The sequence below is a fragment of the Amblyomma maculatum genome, chromosome 11 (assembly GCF_055883805.1).
Source record: "Amblyomma maculatum isolate TAMU_Amacu chromosome 11, ASM5588380v1, whole genome shotgun sequence".
Classification (NCBI taxonomy): Eukaryota; Metazoa; Arthropoda; class Arachnida; order Ixodida; family Ixodidae; genus Amblyomma; species Amblyomma maculatum.
Window position 1 is genome coordinate 6,243,797 of NC_139354.1, and position 20,329 is coordinate 6,264,125.

The 20,329-nt window shown below is 44.1% G+C and overlaps 1 protein-coding gene and 1 long non-coding RNA gene across 2 annotated transcripts in view; one reads left to right on the plus strand and one right to left on the minus strand.

The window, feature by feature from the left end:
- The window catches only part of LOC146172716 (uncharacterized), a 78,158-nt gene extending 72,006 nt beyond the window's left edge, over positions 1-6,152 (minus strand). Inside the window, exon 1 of the long non-coding RNA XR_014702378.1 lies at positions 6,087-6,152. This is a non-coding gene — a long non-coding RNA (uncharacterized LOC146172716). The remainder of the gene's footprint in view (positions 1-6,086) is intronic.
- rdgA (retinal degeneration A) overlaps positions 1-20,329 on the plus strand; it is a 540,908-nt gene that overhangs the window by 223,362 nt on the left and 297,217 nt on the right. The window lies entirely within an intron of this gene.

Sequence of the window (20,329 nt, forward strand, 5' to 3'; positions counted from 1 at the left end):
GCCTATGATACTGTTAGTGAAATAAAAAAAAATATTCAATCAAATAAAAAGGGCATATGAGAAAGGCTGGATGATATTCCAGTAGCTAAAACTATATTCGTCCTTAATTTCGCTTATTTTATTATTCTCTCCTAATTTGTGGCTTTTTCAACTATTCCTTTCCTGAATCGAGCTCATATTCAGCGAGTTTTCAAGCCAAGTGGCTAGCTTTGGTCAGACTCGAGTACTGATCTGCACCATTTTGTTGTACCGGTTTTTCTAAAAATAATTAATTTTTTACGATTCTAGTTGTCCTAATGTAAGTTCTGCACACAAATATATGATCAATACTTAAAAAATAAATTTTGTGCAGTTAGTCTGTTTTTTATGCGAGGGTATTAAAAGTCTTCTCACAGAAAAAGCACGGCGTGTTTAGTCATATAATTCTCTGATTTTTCGAGGCTGCAGTGACGTCTAATGGTCATGTCACATGGCTCAGCGGCTACAGGTCGATGAAATGGTGACGTCGTTAGATAGTTTGAACTAGCAGAGGTTACATTTGGCGCGGCCGTGCTCTGATTAGCCTCGGGCGGTATGTGACGCCACAAGATCACGCCACACTGCGGAGGTCTCCGGCGCGCTTGTCACGTGACATCCCTAATAGATGCGTTGTAGTTGGAATTCCCGCCAAGCGAATAGGACGGCCAGACAAGAATTTCGCTGTGTGCGGCGAGCAGCAACAACTGAGGAGGTCAATGAAACCGAAAACACTCGTCTCTGTTCCTATCGTATTTTCGACGTGTAATATAATAAAGACTCCGTAATTGTTTTTTTTTTATTTTCTTTGTATACTTGTCTCGAACCCTTTCTCGTCAGTAGTAGGCCGGTCCTGTGCCTCTCGTGGTAGCAGAGGGTTTTGCGTTTTATATTTTAATTTTACTTTCATTATTTCATACTTAGTGAAGCAATAAAAACAAATCTGGCTCATGCTTTGCACAAAAACTGCAAAATAAATGCATTACCAGTTCAACAGCATCTCATTAGCCCGAGGTTTCTTTCCTGGGTTCTATTTACGTATTTGCTTGTACAATTGAGATGCGTGGTGGAGTTTGCAAGACTCTGTTGAAGCTTCACGGTCAAGTATGGTCGCATGACACTTGCGTAAGTTTTTTTCTTTCCCTTAACGTGTGCTTTTGGGCTCACATAAAACGCCTCTATGATAAAGAAACTGCAGTAGAAAAGCAGTTAATAATGATTCTTCACTGGTGGCCTTAATTCACTGAGCTGGTAATTTCCAATGCGTCATTCCATTTTAACTTGTTCTTTAATGCGCTTTAAAGGTAAGGAGCATCATTGTAGTAATCACAGTTAATAACCGCAGTAATTAGCCAGTAAATGGTTTGCGCACCGCACATTACACGCAATGCATTATTGCACCTTGTTCTAGCTGCGAAATTATGCACTGATTACTCAACGCCTCAAAAGTGTGCAGAGCTTTGGTAACACGAACTTCAAATTCTTAATGTTAGTCATCTGCATCTAGCCCGTGTGCACAACATCGCCATTGTTACAGAAGCATCAGACAGACAATGCTCTTGCAAGGAGAAAAGAACATGCGCAAGATTTATTTAGTTGAGCCGACCATACTTCAAGAGGCTGGCGTCATTAGTGTCAAGCGCCATTTCAAGCATCAAAACGCTGTCTGTGCATTGCCCAGATGCAAATCTAGCAACAACTAAAAACAATGCGAGGATTCTGTAAACTGTTCTTCGGGGCAATATTAATGTGTGAGCCTGACAACGCATAGCTTCCTATTTGGCGTGTTCGCTCAACATTAGCAAAGCATACGAAGTTTGTCGGATCTAGTTTAGAAAAGCAGGTTAGCTTGCTTGGCCAGCAACCACTACACTCAGCCTTTAAAAGCCTCAGATAATCTTTATGTTTTAAGTGTGTTGAATTTTCTAGCCCTCATTTTATTGGAGTACAACGAGATGCAACGTTTTTTTTTTTTTTTTTTGCTATGCCCTATACGCTTACTCCATCGGCTATTTTCCAGAAATATGGCTGTTTTCGGAAACATGAATATAACACACGAGCTAAGCATGGCTTATGTTTGCTTCCTGCGACATTAACGAGGTACGTTTCTCAATATATTATCCCGTTGGGCGTAGTTTATAATGGCGCGGTGCTTGTGTACTCCCTGGCTTTTTCTTGCAGGGGCCTGGGAATTGAAACTCTTTTTATAGTTACTTGCAACGCTGAATATTTTTGCTGACATTCTCGCTAGCAGGATGGTTGGTTTGTGGGGTTTAACGTCCCAAAGCGACTCAGGCTATGAGGCGCCGTAGTGGAGGACTCCGGAAATTTTGACCACCTGGGGTTCTTTAACGTGCACTGACATCGCACAGCACACGGGCACCTTGCTTTTCGCCTTCATCGAAAGGCGGCCGCCGAGACCGGGATCGATCCCGCGTCCTTGGGCACAGTAGTCAAGTGCCGTAATCACTGCACCACCCCGGCGGTGCTCTCGCTAGCATGACGAAAATAAATAAGGAATATCTCACTAGCATGAGGAAAATAAATATTTCTTCAATCATGTACGAAATTGCCCTCCATACTCATTGATATTGCTTTTTCTCTCCTCTTGTTACATGCTTTATTCTCTGTTACTATGCAGCCGGAGTGCTTAGCGCAGGCTGTTGCGAACTTGTAGACCTAGCACTGTACATAATTTATGTTAGCTTTCGCGGCACATGCACCCTTGTGCTTAAAATATAGGCAACGAGGTATGCATAGGGTGTTTCAAAATTACCTCTACCATTGTGTTAACGTATATTTCATCAACGGGGATATTTTTAAAGGTGCAGCTTTCTGCATAGTATTCACACACATCTCAAGTTTGTTTTTTTTTTTACTTTTTTTTTCAGGTTAATATCACAGAAATCGATGGCAAAAGTCCAAAAGATAAATTCGCACACTGGATTAAAGATTTTACTGACAAGATGATTTCATTAAGATTTTATCAAATGTGCATGTCCACAAGTACTCGTGAGTGCCTTTTTGCCTTTTGCAACAATGCCGCCGTCGCTATCAACCGCTCGCACTGGCGTCTGTGGGGAACCGCCACTCCGGAAGATCATCATAAATGATCATCATCATTTATTTTCCAACATATTGTTGGGGGCCCCCAGAAGAAAGAACTGTCGAGAAATAGCTTGAGAGCGTCTGTGGACCATACAAAGTTCTACATAACATCCTTCTTTCTGCCTCACCTTTCCATGCTGTGCGGTCTGGTGAAGTCAGCAAACACTGCCACCGATCAATGCCTGCCCGTGCCAACTTCTACCGGCCAGAGACATGCCCGCGTATTTTCGCTTCCAACGCCAACGCTGGATTTCCTTGAGAAAGCAACCTTTAGCGCTTCCGTTAAAATAGGGCATCTATGGATGAATATGTGACCATGCGCAATCGTCAATTACCATACGTAACGCATACCTTCCCTGCGCACCTAACTTCAAAACCGACGACTGGTTATCGCGCCCAGCTGCACAAGAGATGTCCACTAGAGATTTCCTATCCTGCTGATGCGTGTATACTGGGATCAACAAAATCTACATTCCACAGAGTTACCATATTTACTAAACACTCCTACTGGCAACATTTTACCGCCTACCATTGAAATCCGCGCTACCGCTAAAGCAAACTGAAGCATCAGTGCATGTGGAATAAAATCCGCGCGCCCAGTATTGTAATGACGAAATCCTGGCCCACACTCTCAGATTTGATCAGGAAAATTCGCGTATAGAACACGCCAAAATCATTGTCTTTTTAGGCATGACGATACGTCGTACAACGTATATCTTTAGATTCTTCCTCAGAGAGAAGTGCGCAAGCATAGAAACCTAGATGAACAACATATTTAAATTAGCGAAGAAAAAGTGGCCTAATGATTCTAGACAAAATTACTATATATACGGTGTATTTATTTATCATTAGCCTGAATTAACGCGCTTCTTAGAGCAAGTTGTTGCCTTCTTTAAATATTTTGTACAAGCCTCGTCTGACAGGCTACATGCAGAACTGAACCTGCATTTTGTTTTTGCTGTGGTGATAGCCTTTAATCTTAATTAACACGGCATCGCTTATATTACTTAATTTGTGATCTTATTGCTGGTGCATGTGATGTCTATTTTTCTCGTGAACAAACGAATGCAACCTTCTGATTAGCGCACTGAAAACTCGTGATCCCATGCGCTGCGCTGAACCCTAAAGGTTAAATTTAACCTTCTGTTGTTTTTTTGTATTTTTGTTTCTAATAAAGCGCGCCCAAACTTTTGTTTTCCCATTGCCTACATGCGGCTTGAATACGAAATGGAATACGAAATGGACTAACAGAACCCGAAAGCTCAGATTTAAGTACCTAGAGTTTGGAGATGCACTGCAGCAAAACAGCAGCATTGAAAAGCAGGTAAAGGAGGCAGGAAGGAAAATGTGGGAGGAAAGAATGCACGGAAAATCAGCATTGGGCATGTATAGAACTCGAAAACAGGATATAAAGAAAGTTTATTCGACAACTCACGAGGGAGCTCATTGCTGTTGGAGGCTAGGACAGGGGCCCAGGAAAAAATTTCAGGAAGTAGATATATTATGCGCGGCGTGCGGAACTGAGGAGGAAACAACGGAACATGTTGTTCTAAGGTGCCAAAAAATTCGTCCTGCCCTTCCCGCGGGAAAAGCGGCAGATCTGGAGAGAGCGCTGGGATTTGCTGGGGAAGATGGACGAATGGATGAGGAACGCGTTTTGATAACCAAAGAGAGGTTAGAGGATTGGTGGAAAAAGTCAAGAGAATAAAGAGAAGAAAAAAAGGGAGGGGGGCAGATACGGGCGAATTAGAAGCTAAAAATAGGGAAGAGATAAATATATTTCTTTTAATTTTCTGGCTAGGCGGCGCAAGCTGCCGTCCGACACAAAGGGCAGAGCCACTATCATCCATCATCCATCCATCCATCCACAAAGTAATGTTAATGCAGGATGTACTGTCTTTGCCAAAAGTAACCAGGAAGCAAGGTCTGTCTCTTCGCTTTGTATTATGGCATGAAGATACTTAAAATTTCTAATTCACGCCGGTGAAAAGGAGGCCTTTCATCCCCTAGCTTTTGGAGCATTTTTTCTTTGTCATGGAAGAGCAGTAAGGGCTTGATTAACAGCTGAGAAGGAAACCCTGTATCCTGGTTACTTTTAACCAAGACGATATATCCGGCTTAAAGAAGAGTTTCGAGGGCACCTTTCTATAAATGAGTGTGCTTACCTCCTGCAGCTGGAAGGCGTGTTGAGGTGTTCAAGTTGCAACTGCCTCATTATGTCCAGCCATTTGAGGTTTAGTTTTAAAAAGGCAGTTTACCAACACAACAGAAACTACGTCGTCACGACTGCTCCGGAGCCATTCAGAATATTGCAACGGAAACTGCAAAACGTTTCCGCCTTAAAGTGCTTTTTGAAGTTTTTGCTGTTTCCAAAGGGGGACCGTAATGGTCTAGCATCGAAATATTAAATCACTATTTGTTCTCAAATTTTCGTTCTGTATTTTTTTCCCATATGGGGCACTAATTTATGAAGAATGCGTATAATTACTTTTTTCTCTCAGTTTGATTTTCATTATCCAAGCGAACGTGCAAGGGTACTTTCGCTTCGGCTAATCGATGAAGGGAAAAAAATTTCACGAATCCATGAGCATAGTAACAAAATCGTACCACTGTCCTTGTCCAAATTTACGTAAAGTTGATGCTGGGACCATTCCCTACCCTCAGTACATTCAGCTTATTCTCAAATACTAACGTTTACTAGCCTATTTTACCTAAATGTGTCCACTTTTCGTATATCTTGCCTGTTTAGTTTAACCTTGCTTGACCAGGTAACCGGGTTCTATTACTGTTGTAATTATTCCCCACACTGTGCGTTTAACGCGGGCGTCCTGTTGAAGTATTCTTTGCCGCCTTTGGTAAAACTTGTATCTACACCCATTTTGGTTGTCCCGACCGAGTTAATGCAGAACGAGTTGTTTAGTTAGGGGAGTTGAGTAAAGCAAGGAAAAGTGTAGGCGGCTTACATTATCTCCTGTTCAGCTGGAGCGGGAATGCAGAGTTGCAAAACACCGTCATATTCTCTCAGCATACTGAACGCCTACCCTCAGAACTCGCAAATGTTGTTTCAGCTGAAGCATTCAGGGCTGTTTAACATATATTCTTACCTCGGTTAGCTCATCTTGGCTAGGTAAGTCCGCCTGCACGCATTTGAGTGAACTGCCTAGTGTTGGTCGTGAATTACCACAGGCTTTGCATAAAGTCTGATTCGTTGTCTCGCTGCACTCTTTCGCGTGAAGTTGGCGTATTCTGGAATAATTATTTTCTGCTTTTTGAATCTGCGTGAATCTCTTATGCACGCTGCATATGACACGGCAACTCGAGTGTAGCGACGCGTCCAACCTGCCCCTCACGAAACCAAGCAGGCCTGGTCTAGATTAAATTCCCCTGCTTTTCTACACTTGGGGCTTTGTTTCCTTATTTTATCATGAACTCTATTGTCCAGCTCTCTACTCACTCATGCGTCTCTTTCTCACTTCTGTTCTTACTAGGTGTGTAATGCGAAACAGCACATTGTGATAAACATCTTTCAGGCGCCGTTTCGCTATTGAGTCAGGGAATATTCTAGGGCTTCGAATGATCAACAGGCTTCTCTCAAGTATTATAACCTAGCGCCTTTTTGCCAGCGTTGGGGCGTCACTTTTACTATTCGCGAATCTTGAAGCGCGCCACGTTGCATTTCAAAGTCACGACCGCTGAAGGCTTCCTTGAAGCGGGAAGACCTACACTTGTTCGCATGCCTTCGGCAAGGCATTGCGAAGGGCTTCGCTTCACACTAATCTCGGAGCTACACCACCGAAGGCTCGAGTTGCATTTGTTCACTGATAAGTTTGCAAGTGTTCTTTTTTTTTTTCACGTCATGCAACCCGATGTGAAGCAAGTACAGGCAGGGGTTTAAAAATTGATTGATTGTTTGGTTGATTGATTAATCAATTTTTTTGAATGAAAAGGGAACAGCAATCAAGAAATTACCCAACTAGAATCGGGGAAACTTTTTTCTGGTCCTAGACTCATCGCTTGGGATGATGGCGGATCCGTCTTATTGATAATTATGACAATAAATTTAAAAAAGATGTAGGCGGGAAAGCAGCCCATTATTTTGAAGACAGTTGTCGTCCTTGATGTTGCAAAATGGTAGACCCACCCTTTTGTTTAGTTGGCGACTTGGCATGGGTTTTTCGCCTCATCAACCTTCAAAAGTGGTAGTTGTCAGTATAGCGATAAAAATAAACTAACTTGACACTTTTATAAGGAGAGGCTGGTAATTGAAAAGCATTTTTATCCTTCTATTCCGTATTTTCAGCCCCAAGCACCTGACCCTTTTCTGCGCTGCAGTATCCCTGAGGACGAATCGCAGAAAGGATAGAATTCGAATATCACCATTTTATCAGCCTAGTTCAATGCACCTATCAGTGTTCCCTGCACAAGCGACGTCTCTAATATGCGAGAAGCGTTGAACACATGCTGGTATCGTTGCACCAGACGCAAGTAAATGCCAGCCGGTAAAAAAAAAAGAAAGGCCAGATATGTCCGGGCTCCAGGCTCTCACTGTATCGCCAACCATATTATTAAGCACGCACGTTCCTATAACTGGAAAAAAAAAAAAGGGAAGACTTAAGCACATTCTTGGCGGGCGCTGGAAAACCAGTATGTTCTCATACGTTCGCTTCAACGAAGAAGAGCGGGAATTCCATGCGACGAAATGGCGTGCTAAGGGCGCAAGCCCATGGCGGGAATGCAAAATCATAGGAATGCAAAATCATAGACGCGCCAACTCGTGCTCGCGCCTCTTTCTCAACCACCCCTAGCGGCCCCTCCTTGCTGGTCTCTTCCCCCATTCGCAGACTTCGCTCTCCCATGAGCATACTTAAGGCGTTTCGTCGACAATTGCACGAAATGGGCAGATGCTTTGGAATAGGAAACGGGCACTGGGAGTAAGAAGGCGAAGTAAATGGCAAAATAGGATGAGAGAAGACTGAAAAGCAGGAACACTGATTTTCGGGGGTGGAGGCACCGAGTGAATCTTAATTGTAAAGGCGAATACTGAGAGAAATGAGAAAAGAAATTGCAGCCTTTGTAAAGTCGGCGCAGCACTCTTTGCATAGCGAGCATCGCTTGAAAATTTCCTCAGCGTCTCCTGCAAGTATGTGCGTTTCGAAAAGTGGGGCATGGAAGAGGTCAGCGTGCTGAAACCCCGCTTTTTTTTCTTTAGTCCAAAATTTGACAGTTCCTGACAAACACGCGTAATCATTTATTTTCTGTCTGTTAGTTTGAGGAATGCATTCCAGTAAAAGGTTAGGTAGACCTAGTAAAAGGATACGAGGGACGTTTGATGTATTTTCTTTCCTCGCAATGTTGCAACTTCTGCTGTGTGTGCCTTCTAGTTTTCGGTTATTACATGGAAGGGGGGGATAACGAAGTTTACTCCCAGCTCCCGCATCTTCTTTTCTCGTCGATAATTTCGCCGTCTGACTGTTTTTTACGGAGGTTTCAGCAAACCAGTTGCTATTGCATATCAAAGCAGCAAACTTCTCCTTTGCTCACATTTCGTTCATTTGAACGCAAGCTAATTCTTAACGCCGACTACTCTTCCACAAACTTCCTTAAGCTTCCTTTCTTATAGGAGAGCTGACGCGCAGACTTACCGGTAGCTGCGAGTTAACCGCACACTTGGAGAATAAATCCCTTCAAACAGCTGCTAGCTCAGTTGAAGAAACTCGATGTATGCCAAAGCCTGAATGGAGGGGGAATACCAGACACTGCCTTCCCCGCAAGACGGAGGTGGCCTCAATAGAAACCAAGGCTGAGGAAAGCCTATTGAAAAAATATAAAGCTAAAGACGGGAAAACTGAACAAAAACTGTCAATAAAAGAGCCAGCATAATTGCAAGTAATAAGAACAAGAAGCAGTCGCGCGGCTAAGGAAAAGTCGGTGCGGTTTTCGGGAAGCTCTGAAGGCGTTCCCCGATAAGATCGATCGGACAGGGAGTTGCGGCATCGACGGCAGGCACCTTGGTGACGTCACGAACGAATTCAGTTAACATCGACCAGCGGCGTGAGGGCGCTCGCTCAGGTGCGGCCGCTCACTCCCCTCCTTCCTCGCACCATCTCTCCCGCATGCAAGTAGGTCGATACTTTCGCCACGCCAGCCGACGCTTGTCAATGCTGCACTGAAAAGGCAGTGCATGGACCAAAATGTTCCTGTTGTATGGTGAACGAATTGAAGGTACTGCGGCCGAGCGGCTTGTTCTCTCTGAAAGGAATCAATCAGTCATCCATTCAAAGAAACGATCAGTCAGTTGATTGATCGTCACTTGTGTTCTTCAGCGAAATGGTTATTGTGCGACATAAAGACATTTTAAGTGGGTGCTGTTGCGAAGTCTCGGTTGTGGTCCATTTGAGGGTGTGATTCACCTGTCGTTGATAGTCGAAAGATACGCGTAACAATGGGCCGATAATCATTGCCTGAAACAAACAGCTGTTCTACCACCCAAACTACCGTGATGCGTTGCATGATTCGCCCGTATTCCTCCTTAGCAAGAAATCGGAGGCCGATTTCCTCCCGTGGCGGCGCGTTAGAGTTACATTAGTGAACCAATGGAACAACCCTGCAGTGGCCACAGGATTGGAGGAGGTCAGTTTATATCCCCATTCCAAGGAAAGGCAGTACCAAAGATTGTGCCAACTACCGCACGATCGCGCTTATTTCGCATGCTAGCAAGGTGATGTTGAAAATCCTCCATGGTAGGCTGCAGCAGTATGTGGATCGGGAGCTTCCGGACGTGCAAGCTGGGTTTCGCAAGGGCAGAGGAACTAGAGACCAAATTGCTAACCTTCGCTGGATCATGGAAAAAGCAAGAGAGTTCCAGAAACCCATCTACTTCTGCTTTATTGATTATGCGAAAGCGTTTGACTGCGTAGATCACAGCAGATTGTGGCAAGCTCTCCAAGAGATGGGAGTTCCAATTCACCTCATCTGTCTCCTCAGGAACCTGTATGAAGGGCAAGAGGCCACAGTCAGAACTGGGCATGGTCTTACTGATTGGTTTCCGATCGAGAAAGGAGTGAGGCAAGGCTGCATACTGTCGCCCTGCCTATTTAACCTATATGCAGAGTGCATCATGAGGAAGGCCGGTCTGGACGAGTCTTCAGCTGGAGTGAAGATTGCTGGAAAACGTATCAACAACCTTAGATATGCGGATGATACCACTTTAATGGCAGAAAGTGAAGTGGAACTCAAGAGACTTCTGATCCGCGTACAAGAAGAGAGTGAGAAGTTTGGGCTTAAACTGAACATTAAAAAGACAAAGATGATGGCGTCTTGCCCTATCAAGTCCTGGAGCATCAATGGACAAGAAGTAGAAGCTGTGACAGATTTTCTGTTCTTGGGCTCCAAGATTACCTCGGAAGGAGACTGCAGCCATGAAATTAGGAGACGCCTGCTTCTGGGAAAGAGAGCAATGGTTAGCCTTGACCGCCTAGTAAAGAGCAGAGACATTAGTCTGCCAACCAAGATCCGTATAACTCGTGCTTTGGTCTTTCCAGTTGTGATGTATGGATGCGAGAGTTGGACTGTGAAAAAGGCTGACCGCCGAAGAATTGACGCGTTTGAATTGTGGTGCTGGCGAAGACTCTTGAGAGTTCCTTGGACTGCCAGAAGATCAAATCAGTCGATATTGTCGACCATAAACCCTGACTGCTCATTGGAGGGTCAAATTTTAAAGTTAAAGCTCAGCTACTTTGGTCATCTGATGAGAAGAGAGGAGTCGCTGGAGAAATATTTGATGTTGGGAAAGGTTGAGGGTCGCCGGAGAAGGGGTAGGCAGCGAACGCGTTGGTAGATGGCATCCTCGAGGCACTGCAGATGAAGTTATGTGATGTTAGGAAGATAGTGAGAGACCGGAAAGCGTGGCGTGACATGGTCCATAGGGTCACGAAGAGTCGGACACGACTGAACGACTAAACTGAACTGTCCCTGAGTGAAGCTATTCGCACGTTACACGATCTATAATAGAGGCCACCACAGGAAATCCAATATAACTGCCGAAAGATGGTTCAGCTAGTCAGCGGCAGCGTTAGCTTTTGCTGTACCACGCTGCTAGATGCTGCATTAAAGTTACTGTAAAAGTGTTCTGCTTCGTCGAGAAAGCTATTATTCTAGGCTGTGTTGCGTCCCGTCACCTTACAGGCATAATTTCGCGCACATTGGAAGTGCAGTAGAAATCCGACGGCCGGTATGGTATGCGAAACATTCGGCACACAGGGCATGGAGAGGCGGCACGGCCTGCAGTAAGACGCTCCTACTCACGGCGCAAACAAGGCTGCGGAGGCACGGGCCGGTGGATAGGTTAGGGAGATCGATCGCGATTACCTACCATCGGACTCACAAAGTATGCCTTGGTCATACCAGCTGGTCAAGAAGACATTGAGCATCATGTATCTGCAAATGAAAAGGCAGTGTTGAGAAACGTAGCTGCGGTAGTGAATGATTCATCATTGTTAAACAACTAGGAAAAAACTTCTGAAACTTTTCTCCGTATTTTTCATAATACCGTGATTTCGGGTACTATCCTGTCAGCACTTACTGTAATGGCAGGAGGGTGACTTTTGACTGAAGCAATAAAATAAATAAATAAAAAAACATTGATTCTATTTGGTTGTGACACATTTGCTAAACATATCGGAATCAGTTTTATTAATTTCTCTTTATCGGCATTCTCCACAGGCTCAATAAACGAAAACCGATCTTGTGCCACAAATTTTCTGCTGAAGGCGATGGGACGCGAAGTCGACTAGTGCCGCCATTTGTTTTATAATCTACTCAAATCCCATTATTTACCGTACGTTCCTCGCCCTTGGGCGCTGCTTTAAGCACCACCGCTTCCAGTGTCCCCTTTTACGTAACGAGTAGACGGGCACATGCATTTACCGCCAATGTACGCCAGTATATGCGGCTGGCAATAAGAATGGAAAAATTATGGGAGACACTTAAGCTCCGCTTATATGAACATGAAACAATAGCGTCGGCAGCCACCTGACATAGCAAGCCCTGATTTAACCAAACCGTATGAAAGTGCCTGCATGGCCTAGGTGTAGCGTTCTTGAGTAGGCATGCAAGAGCACTGGAAAGTTGACTCTTATTCCATCTCCTCGTCTCCAATGAGCAATCTGAGGTGGCAGCTTCTCCACAATTTATGACAACCTGGGGTCTTGTTAAGCCACATCGATTAGTGCTCGGCCATGCCTGCTGCCAGCTACCATCCGCCAGCGTTTTGCTCGTGGTTTTTCGCTCACAACGCCGGCGCTGGATTTTTTTCTGAACGGGGACTATAGCGTCATCGCGTTAATAGTAGCTAAGAGAAAGAAAAAAACAACGCTATTGCACCCCCAAGAAGCGGTCCATATCTTTCGTGGTTTCTACCAAGTCGCGGCCACTCCGAGACACCCCGAGACACAGCAGGCCTGCGGAACATTCCGCAGCGAGCCGAGAGAGGGTCTTTCTATAAATACGGCCGCTCGCGTTTTGGCCATGTCGTCGGCAACTGCGTCGCATCTCAACAGCAGCCCAAGAATGCCTGGAGCTCCGGCGGTATACGGTTGCTATCCACTCCATCGTCTACGAGCTTGCGTCTCTGCTTGGCGAGCTACGGTGGCGGGCAGGTTTCCGGATGAGAGTAGTGTTTTACGTCTGACGCAACACAAATTACCGTCTAAACTACAGCATATGTAGCTTTATATGTTGCCGGTGTTAGGCTAGTATGACGCATGGGATATCTCAAAAGTTTAATGCGGGCCTAGGACGATGGGGATATCGTGCTAGAAAAACTGGCCACCCTGTATACGCAATTTCTGGTGTCGTCGACGGTACCGGAACCATGGAAGAACGCAAACATTACCTTAATTCATAAGAAAGGGGACGCTAAGAACTTGAAACATTACAGACCAATCAGCTTACTGTCAGTTACGTATAAGGTATTTACCAAAGTAATTGTAATATAATCAGGAAAACTTTAGACGGCAAACAAGCAAAAGATCAAGCAGGTTTTTGGAAAGAATACTCTACTATCGATCATATCCATACCATCAACCAGGTGATAGAAAAATGCTCGGAATATAACCATCCCTTAGGCATAGAATTCATTGATTACGAAAAAAGCATTTGACTATGTAGATTAAGCATTAGCGGTCATGTAGACATTGCGAAATCACGGTGTAGACGAGCCGTACGTGAAATTGCTCGAAGATATATATAGGGGGTGCACAGCAACCTTAGTTCTGCATAAAGAAAGTAACAAAATTCCTATAAAGAAAGGTGTTATGCAAGAAGATGCAATCCCCCCAGTACTATTCACAGCTTAGAAGAAGTAGTCAGAGACTTGGAATGGGAGCAGTTAGTGATAAGGGTAGATGGAGAATACCTCAGTAATCTGCGATTTGCTGATGACAGTGCCTTGCTAAGCAACTCGAGGGATGAACTGCAAATAATGATTGATGACCTAGGCAGGAAAAGTAGAAAGGTAGGCTTGAAAATCAATATGCAGAAGACTAAGGTAATGCTCAATAGCATAGGGAAAGAACAGCAGTTTACGTTAGGTAGCGAAGCACTGGAAGTAGTAGGCGAATATGGCTACTTAGGACAGGCAGTAACCGCATATCCGTACTATGAAAGGGAAATTACAAGGAGAATAAGATCGGGATGCAGCGCATTTGGCAAGCACTCCCAGATTAGGACTAGCAGCTCACCGGTATCGCTCAAGAGCAAAGTATACAACAGTTGCATCTTACCTGTACTTACCTATGGGGCTGAAACGTGGAGGCTAACAAAGAGGGTTCTACTTAAGTTGAGGACAACGCAGAGGACTATGGAAAGAAAAATGGTAGGGATAACATTCAGAGATAGGAAACGTGCAGGTTGGGTCAGACAAATAACTCAAGTCACTGACATTCTAGTGGAAATCAAGAAGACGAAATGGGCATGGGCAGGTCATGTAGCCCGAAGAAAAGATAACCGATGATCGCTTAGGATAACAAACATGGATTCCAAATAAAGGAAAGCGTAGCAAGGGCCGGCAGAAAGTTAGGTGGGCAGATGAGGTTAAGAAGTTCGCAGGTGTCAAGTTGATGCAGCTTGCACAGGACCGGGTTAATTGGAGGAATATGGGAGAGGCCTTCGCCCTGCAATGGGTATAGTGAGGCTGATGATGATGATGAGCGGCCTAGTTATGTTTGCTTTATAGTGTGAGACATTGCGCAGCAAGCGAGTATAGTCGGTTCTTTATCTGGGTTCATTTGCTGTCTCCCATCTAGTTTGGAAAGCTGCACGTGAATCATCTCTTATGTGCGGTTAGTAACTCTAGGTAATCACTTAAGGTCGCCTGCTTGCGAAAGCACGGCTATCTCCTTATGGATAAAACTTGTCAAATTTATCCGTGATAGTATCTTTCATACCTACGGCAGTTAGCATCAAAATTTATTTCCGTTATTTGTTATTTTGGTATTGGTATTTTTCAAGTAATGGAACGCACATCATACTGCGTTGTGCTTGTTGTTGTTTTTTTTAAGGTAATAGACGGCTCAGGGTACGTTTTGTTTTCTTTGGCACACTCCGCGCAACGCGTGAACATTTCAGACTCTTGCGCATAGGAAAGTAAAGTCAGTGTGCTATCCGGAAAAATCACAACTTCGCGACAGTGGACAGTCTGTGCAAATTAAGCACGTTGCATTGACCAGTTCTACGTCCCACAGGCGCATACATCTGGTGGCGATAGAAATAGCGCTTTCATTACTCATTTTGCACCCGAAGACAATGATAAATGAATTAAGTAAAGTTCTGTCTTCTTCGGTTGATCACAGCAGGAGAAATCCTAACCAGTGAGGGCGCTTACGTCACTAAACCCACAAACAGAATTCCCTCGTTCATTTCCTTCAGCCCCTTCTGCCTTGTGTTGCTGCCGCAGTTATGTGATTAAGAGCTCCTCCGCGAAGCCAGTGCCTCGCAAGTGCCATTCATAGCACTTCCCCCGCCCCTGCCCCCTCCTGGTTTTCAATAGGGAAGGAATTCTGCTCGCCAGGTTCGTACATGACATCAGGCTTGACATTGAAGTATTCTGCGCCGCACCCAACTTCTGCCACAAAACAGATTTGGCTGCGATGGTGAAGGCGTTTTTGCGGCCCTGACGTCATGAGTTTTTCAAAGGGCCCAGAAGATCTCACGCTCGCGCCTCCCGCTTTATTCCTAAATGTTCAGCAAGCCTCTTGCAGGCGTCATATTGTTACGGTATGCAGTATTGAGACGACCACGATGTGCTGGTGACGACACTGATCGAAGCTAGGCTGGATTAGTTCTGGTGGTGTGTCCCTGACAGTGGCCTATTGCAGTTACCTGCGAGTACTTTCCCCTAACAATATGAACAAGGCAAATTCTGGGAGTAAACTAAACCGTGTTTCATAAATTTTACCTTGCAGCCAGTCTCGACAGCGCTACGCATCCTTTAAAAAAACTCGCCCTTACGAGTGAAAAGTCATGTAGGTTGCTAGTGCTAACACAAGCTTCAAGTTTGCATTTACGCTTTTGTGTTTTTCGTTCGTGTGTTTTTTTTTTTTCGACGAACCTGTGATTTCAGGGATAAAAAGGCAATATATTTGCGCCACATTCTCTCGAGCTTTAAGCGCGTACAATAGGTGTTCTTCCCACAATGTGCAAAAATAAAGACCTCTAGTGTCAACCGAGAGCCCTATTTTTAGCAGCAGCAGTGACATTCGAGTATATTGCCAGGGAATGCTCTTTTTTTCCTATGAATTCTCAAAGAGCGGCATCTGAGAGAACCGTGATGTAAAGGAGCTTTGGCTGTGCGCAAGCATCCAGTGCACTCGCCAACAAAATGTTCAATGCTCGAAGCTTTTTCATTTTGTACTCGAAAGGAAAAGAATAAAACGAACTCGCTTTTTTCACCGAACGTGTGAAACACTTTATTGACGTTTTGGCTGTTCCGCAGCCGAAACGTCAATAAATTGTTTCTCACGATGGTCTTCGTTTTTCGCTGTATATATATATATATATATATATATATATATATATATATATATATATATATATATATATATATATATATATATATATATATATATATATAATGTTTTGCGCCACCTATTCTCTCGAAACTTCGCTTCGTTCCCGCGTTGAACCCAATATGCGGAAAAGAGGTACTCTGTTTACTCGACGCCTTGACGGACTTTGGCAGGCCGGCCCGAAATGAAGTCGCCTCTGCTTGGACTCACCAGAAGCTCTTTACCAATCCACTTCTTCACCCGTATAGCCCTCCAATCCTTGTCTGCTGCCCTTTTCCAAATCCGAACCTCTTTTCCTCGTGCTAAGTCCTTCGCTTTTGTACACTCCTCTCCCATTTTTAACCCGTTGCTTTGAACGTTCTTCGGGCGTTTTTCGATGTTGTGAGAAAGGCGATGGCGGCTAGACCGCCTGGCGTCTTCCAAGCCCGATGGGGATATAAAAAGAGCTCGCCCACGTTGATGGTGACGCGCCGAACGTTTTCGAAACGAAACCCCGTCTGTTCAGCTGGTGTGCACGTTGCAAGCTTACCGTGAGAATGGCATGTTGTCTCCTGAGGCAATTTATTGCCCCGTATAATTGAGCCGAATAAAAAGTGTCCGGGGAGATGGGGGGTGAGTGGGCGGCTTCTGGTGTGGGAGAGGGTGCGGGTGCTCAATGGAAAGCGCCTCCATTGAGAGGGCCGAGGTGTATGTACGGTCGGGGTCTGCGGATATGCATATGGATGTGTGCATCCTTGTGTCTGTATGGTATTATGCTAGAGAGAAAGAGTGTGTGTTTGGGGGGGGGGGGGGGGGCGATCAATTTGGTTTCACGTCTGTTCTAACTTTGTCGGATCATACTTTATTGCAATGTATCCTAGTGCATTACCGAACATTAGAAGCAAAACGGCAGTGAACCGTCTGCGCGTACCACTGCAGGAGGTCTGTTCCAAGATTTGTGAAGTGCGGTCAAATATAAACGAAACGCCTCCTTCTACTTTGATATGACACGCTTTTTAAGGTGTAAAAGCAACACGACATAAAGAAATTGTTTCACATCCACTCGATTCTTGCCATTATAAAGGGCACATCGAAGGTCTAGAGGCTTTTTTTTTTTTTTTATTTCGTGGAAAAGGGCTTAGCATTTCCTTCACAGATCAACCACTGGAATTTATTTTATCACGTACCCGAGGTAGTTCCTTCAATCACACTGGGAAGTCAAAACAGAATGCAGCACTAGAAGTGCTACCCTAGTTAGGTTTGAGGCAATAACAACATTTTTGAACAATTTATATTATTTTTGACAGGCCGAAATTACTTGTCTTGAATGGATTCTCCATTTTTCCTCTCTTGAGTGGCACGTGAGCGCCTCTGACAATCGAGCCTCAAGATGGTTTACGGGGTTTAACGTCCCAAAGCAACTCAGGCTATGAGAGACGCTGGAGTCTCAAGATGAGCATAGATCTAGCAAGAAAGCCTTTGTATCTCAGCATTTGCGACCGTTGTCCGTTCCGAGAATTCGTCACTAGAAGCAACCAGTTTTGGACAATAGAGTGACTGAATCCACCGTGGGTGCAGGATAAGGCGAAAAGCTGGGTTACCTCGGTGGATCCACGTAAATTTCTCACAGCACAGAGCGTGTTCTGCTTTTATTCTGCGGTCTAAAAAAAAAGTACGTTTAACTCTTAAAACACTGAGTAAGAATAGAAAAAAACAAATCTCTGGCATCAAACTAATTTAGATAAAATTTTATTGCCTAGCAGTGGGCACACAGTCAGTATAATAGCTCCAGCATGGTTGTGTTCAAAAGCTTTGAACAAGTTCCATCAAACACCCACATAGGCATTGCGTCAGTTGCACGCTGGTCTGCTCGTCGGCATTATTTGTAGTCATTTATGGAAATGGTTGCAAGAGTTGCAACGGTTGCAAATGGTTGCAACGGTGACGAGCAGACCTTAGGAGTCCTTTACACTCGCTGAATGGACTCACTGGAATACAGTCTAATCACCACAGTAGCTACTCGGAATAACATTTCCTCTAAAGTAGAACGCCAGATTCGACAAGTCGGTTGTTAATAGTTTTGCATCCACTGCGCTAACAGACGAGGGAAAAGAAGGAATAATGCAAACACGGACAGATGCTGAATCCACCTGTCGGTGTTGCATTGTTTCTTCTTTGCCTTCGTCTGTTAGCGCTGTTCATACAAAACATTTCCTCGCCCGCTCCTCTACCAGCCTGTTCAGCCTATAATCCCTTCCTTGCTTCATCACATAGCCACCTAATCTCGGCTACGTAATCCGAGCGTACAGCTTAGCCGTCTACCAATATTATTTTCTGCCATGTGATTTGTTTACAAAAAAGGGCTGATGGTTTAGATTGATTAAAATTAGTGCATAATCGAAAGCTACATTACTAATAGTTGCACATGGTAAAGCCAGTCAAATGGAGCGAGAAGATTTGTAAGATGCCAAGAAGAAGACAGATGAAGAAGGAGAAGAAGAAGAAGAAGAAGAAGAAGCAGAATGAGAATAATAATAAGAAGTAGAAGTAGAAGACAGTAAGCAAAAAATAGAAGAAGACATGAAGCAAGAAGATTCGGAAAACGCTATGAAGACAGAAGAAAGGAAGAGAAAACGATGGGACGCATGCGCAGCTGTGGCTTGCGCCCGGCACAGTGACCTTGGCTTTACATGGCGTAGTGAAGCTTTCGCTTCAGAAGTGATCCCAAACCGAAGCGAGCACAGATGCTAATCCCGTTTTCGGTGCAGTCAGGCTAATTTGCAATCGAATCTCATCAAAGTAGGTCTTAACCATTGTACAGAAGGAAGAGCTTAAGTGTCCCCCAGATTTTTCTTTTGTTCCAAGAACGACTGGGCAGTTGGGTAAGCTTATCATATCCTTGCACAGCGGGAAAGCAAACCAACTTACTTATATTACGTGTCAATGCAACACGCCCGTAGCAGATGTCGCGCCTTTCACAAAGCTCCCTGCTTTTTTTTTTTAATTCGCTCTGTTTGGAATTTTTTACAGAAATAAAGAGAGCCTCATTTTTTTGCGCTGTAATTCTTAAAAATATATATATACTTTTGTATCATTTCAAAAACTGACATTGCACAGCATTGGCCACAACCTCGAACTCCATCAATCTCATAGCTGAATTAGTCGCAAAACTGATTCGCATATATCAGTTTACTTGCAACGAAATTAGAATATTTATTACTGTAAATTACCTTCACCGCGGTGGACAGTATGGTTCTGACTGTTCTTTCTTTCTAAATTTCCATTTTCTTCAAAATATTTATAGTATTCGCCCATATATCCACGGGCAGAGGCTCTTTATTTTTCTTTCCTTTTCAAGCGTCAATATAATATATGTCAAAGGGACCTTCTTTTTCACCTTGTTTACCCTTTGATCATATTCTTTTATCTCTTTTAACACGAAGAACGGCACTACGTTAATGCAGGCCGTAAAAACAGAAACGTACTGAGCTTGGACGCTTACATATGTGGATACATACGGTATGGCGGCCTTGTACTGAATGTGGGTTTACGAGTGCATAGGCGGTAATTATTATAATCTCTTAAAACCTCTTCGTGAAATATTTAAAGAAACCAAAAACACCGCTTGAGAAAAAACAGTCTTCTGTATTTTAAAAACGCCCTTCTATTTACATAGTCATCTGGCTACTATCTCGTAGCTCTTTTTACGCGATTAATACGTCAAATGCGTGTTAAACGCATTGAATAACGTTCGCTGCTTTTTCCACACTTGTGTTCGCTCTGCATCGTTCGTTTTATTGTTTTCATTGTTTACATCATCCAAGCAACAAAGACCAAAAAAAAATCATAATACTGCAAACAAAGGCATGGACGGCAAAGGACTCATCCTGTTCCGCTGCATCGCGCGGACGACAGCTGCTGAATTTAATTCTTCGCAATTGCCAGGAACGCATGAGCAAGAGCCACCACCCTGAAACTCCGAATGGGAGTGATAAAGAAAACAAACTCAAGAGAGAATCAAAATATTTTCCTCCGTTGCGCATCGCTTTCTAAGTGGACCGCGGGCGGGACGCGATCCTCCCGGACACAAGCTGCTACTGTCCTCTGAGAGAAACTATTGCCTCGAGTCAACCGAGCATAAAGTAAGAACGAAAAAAGAACTG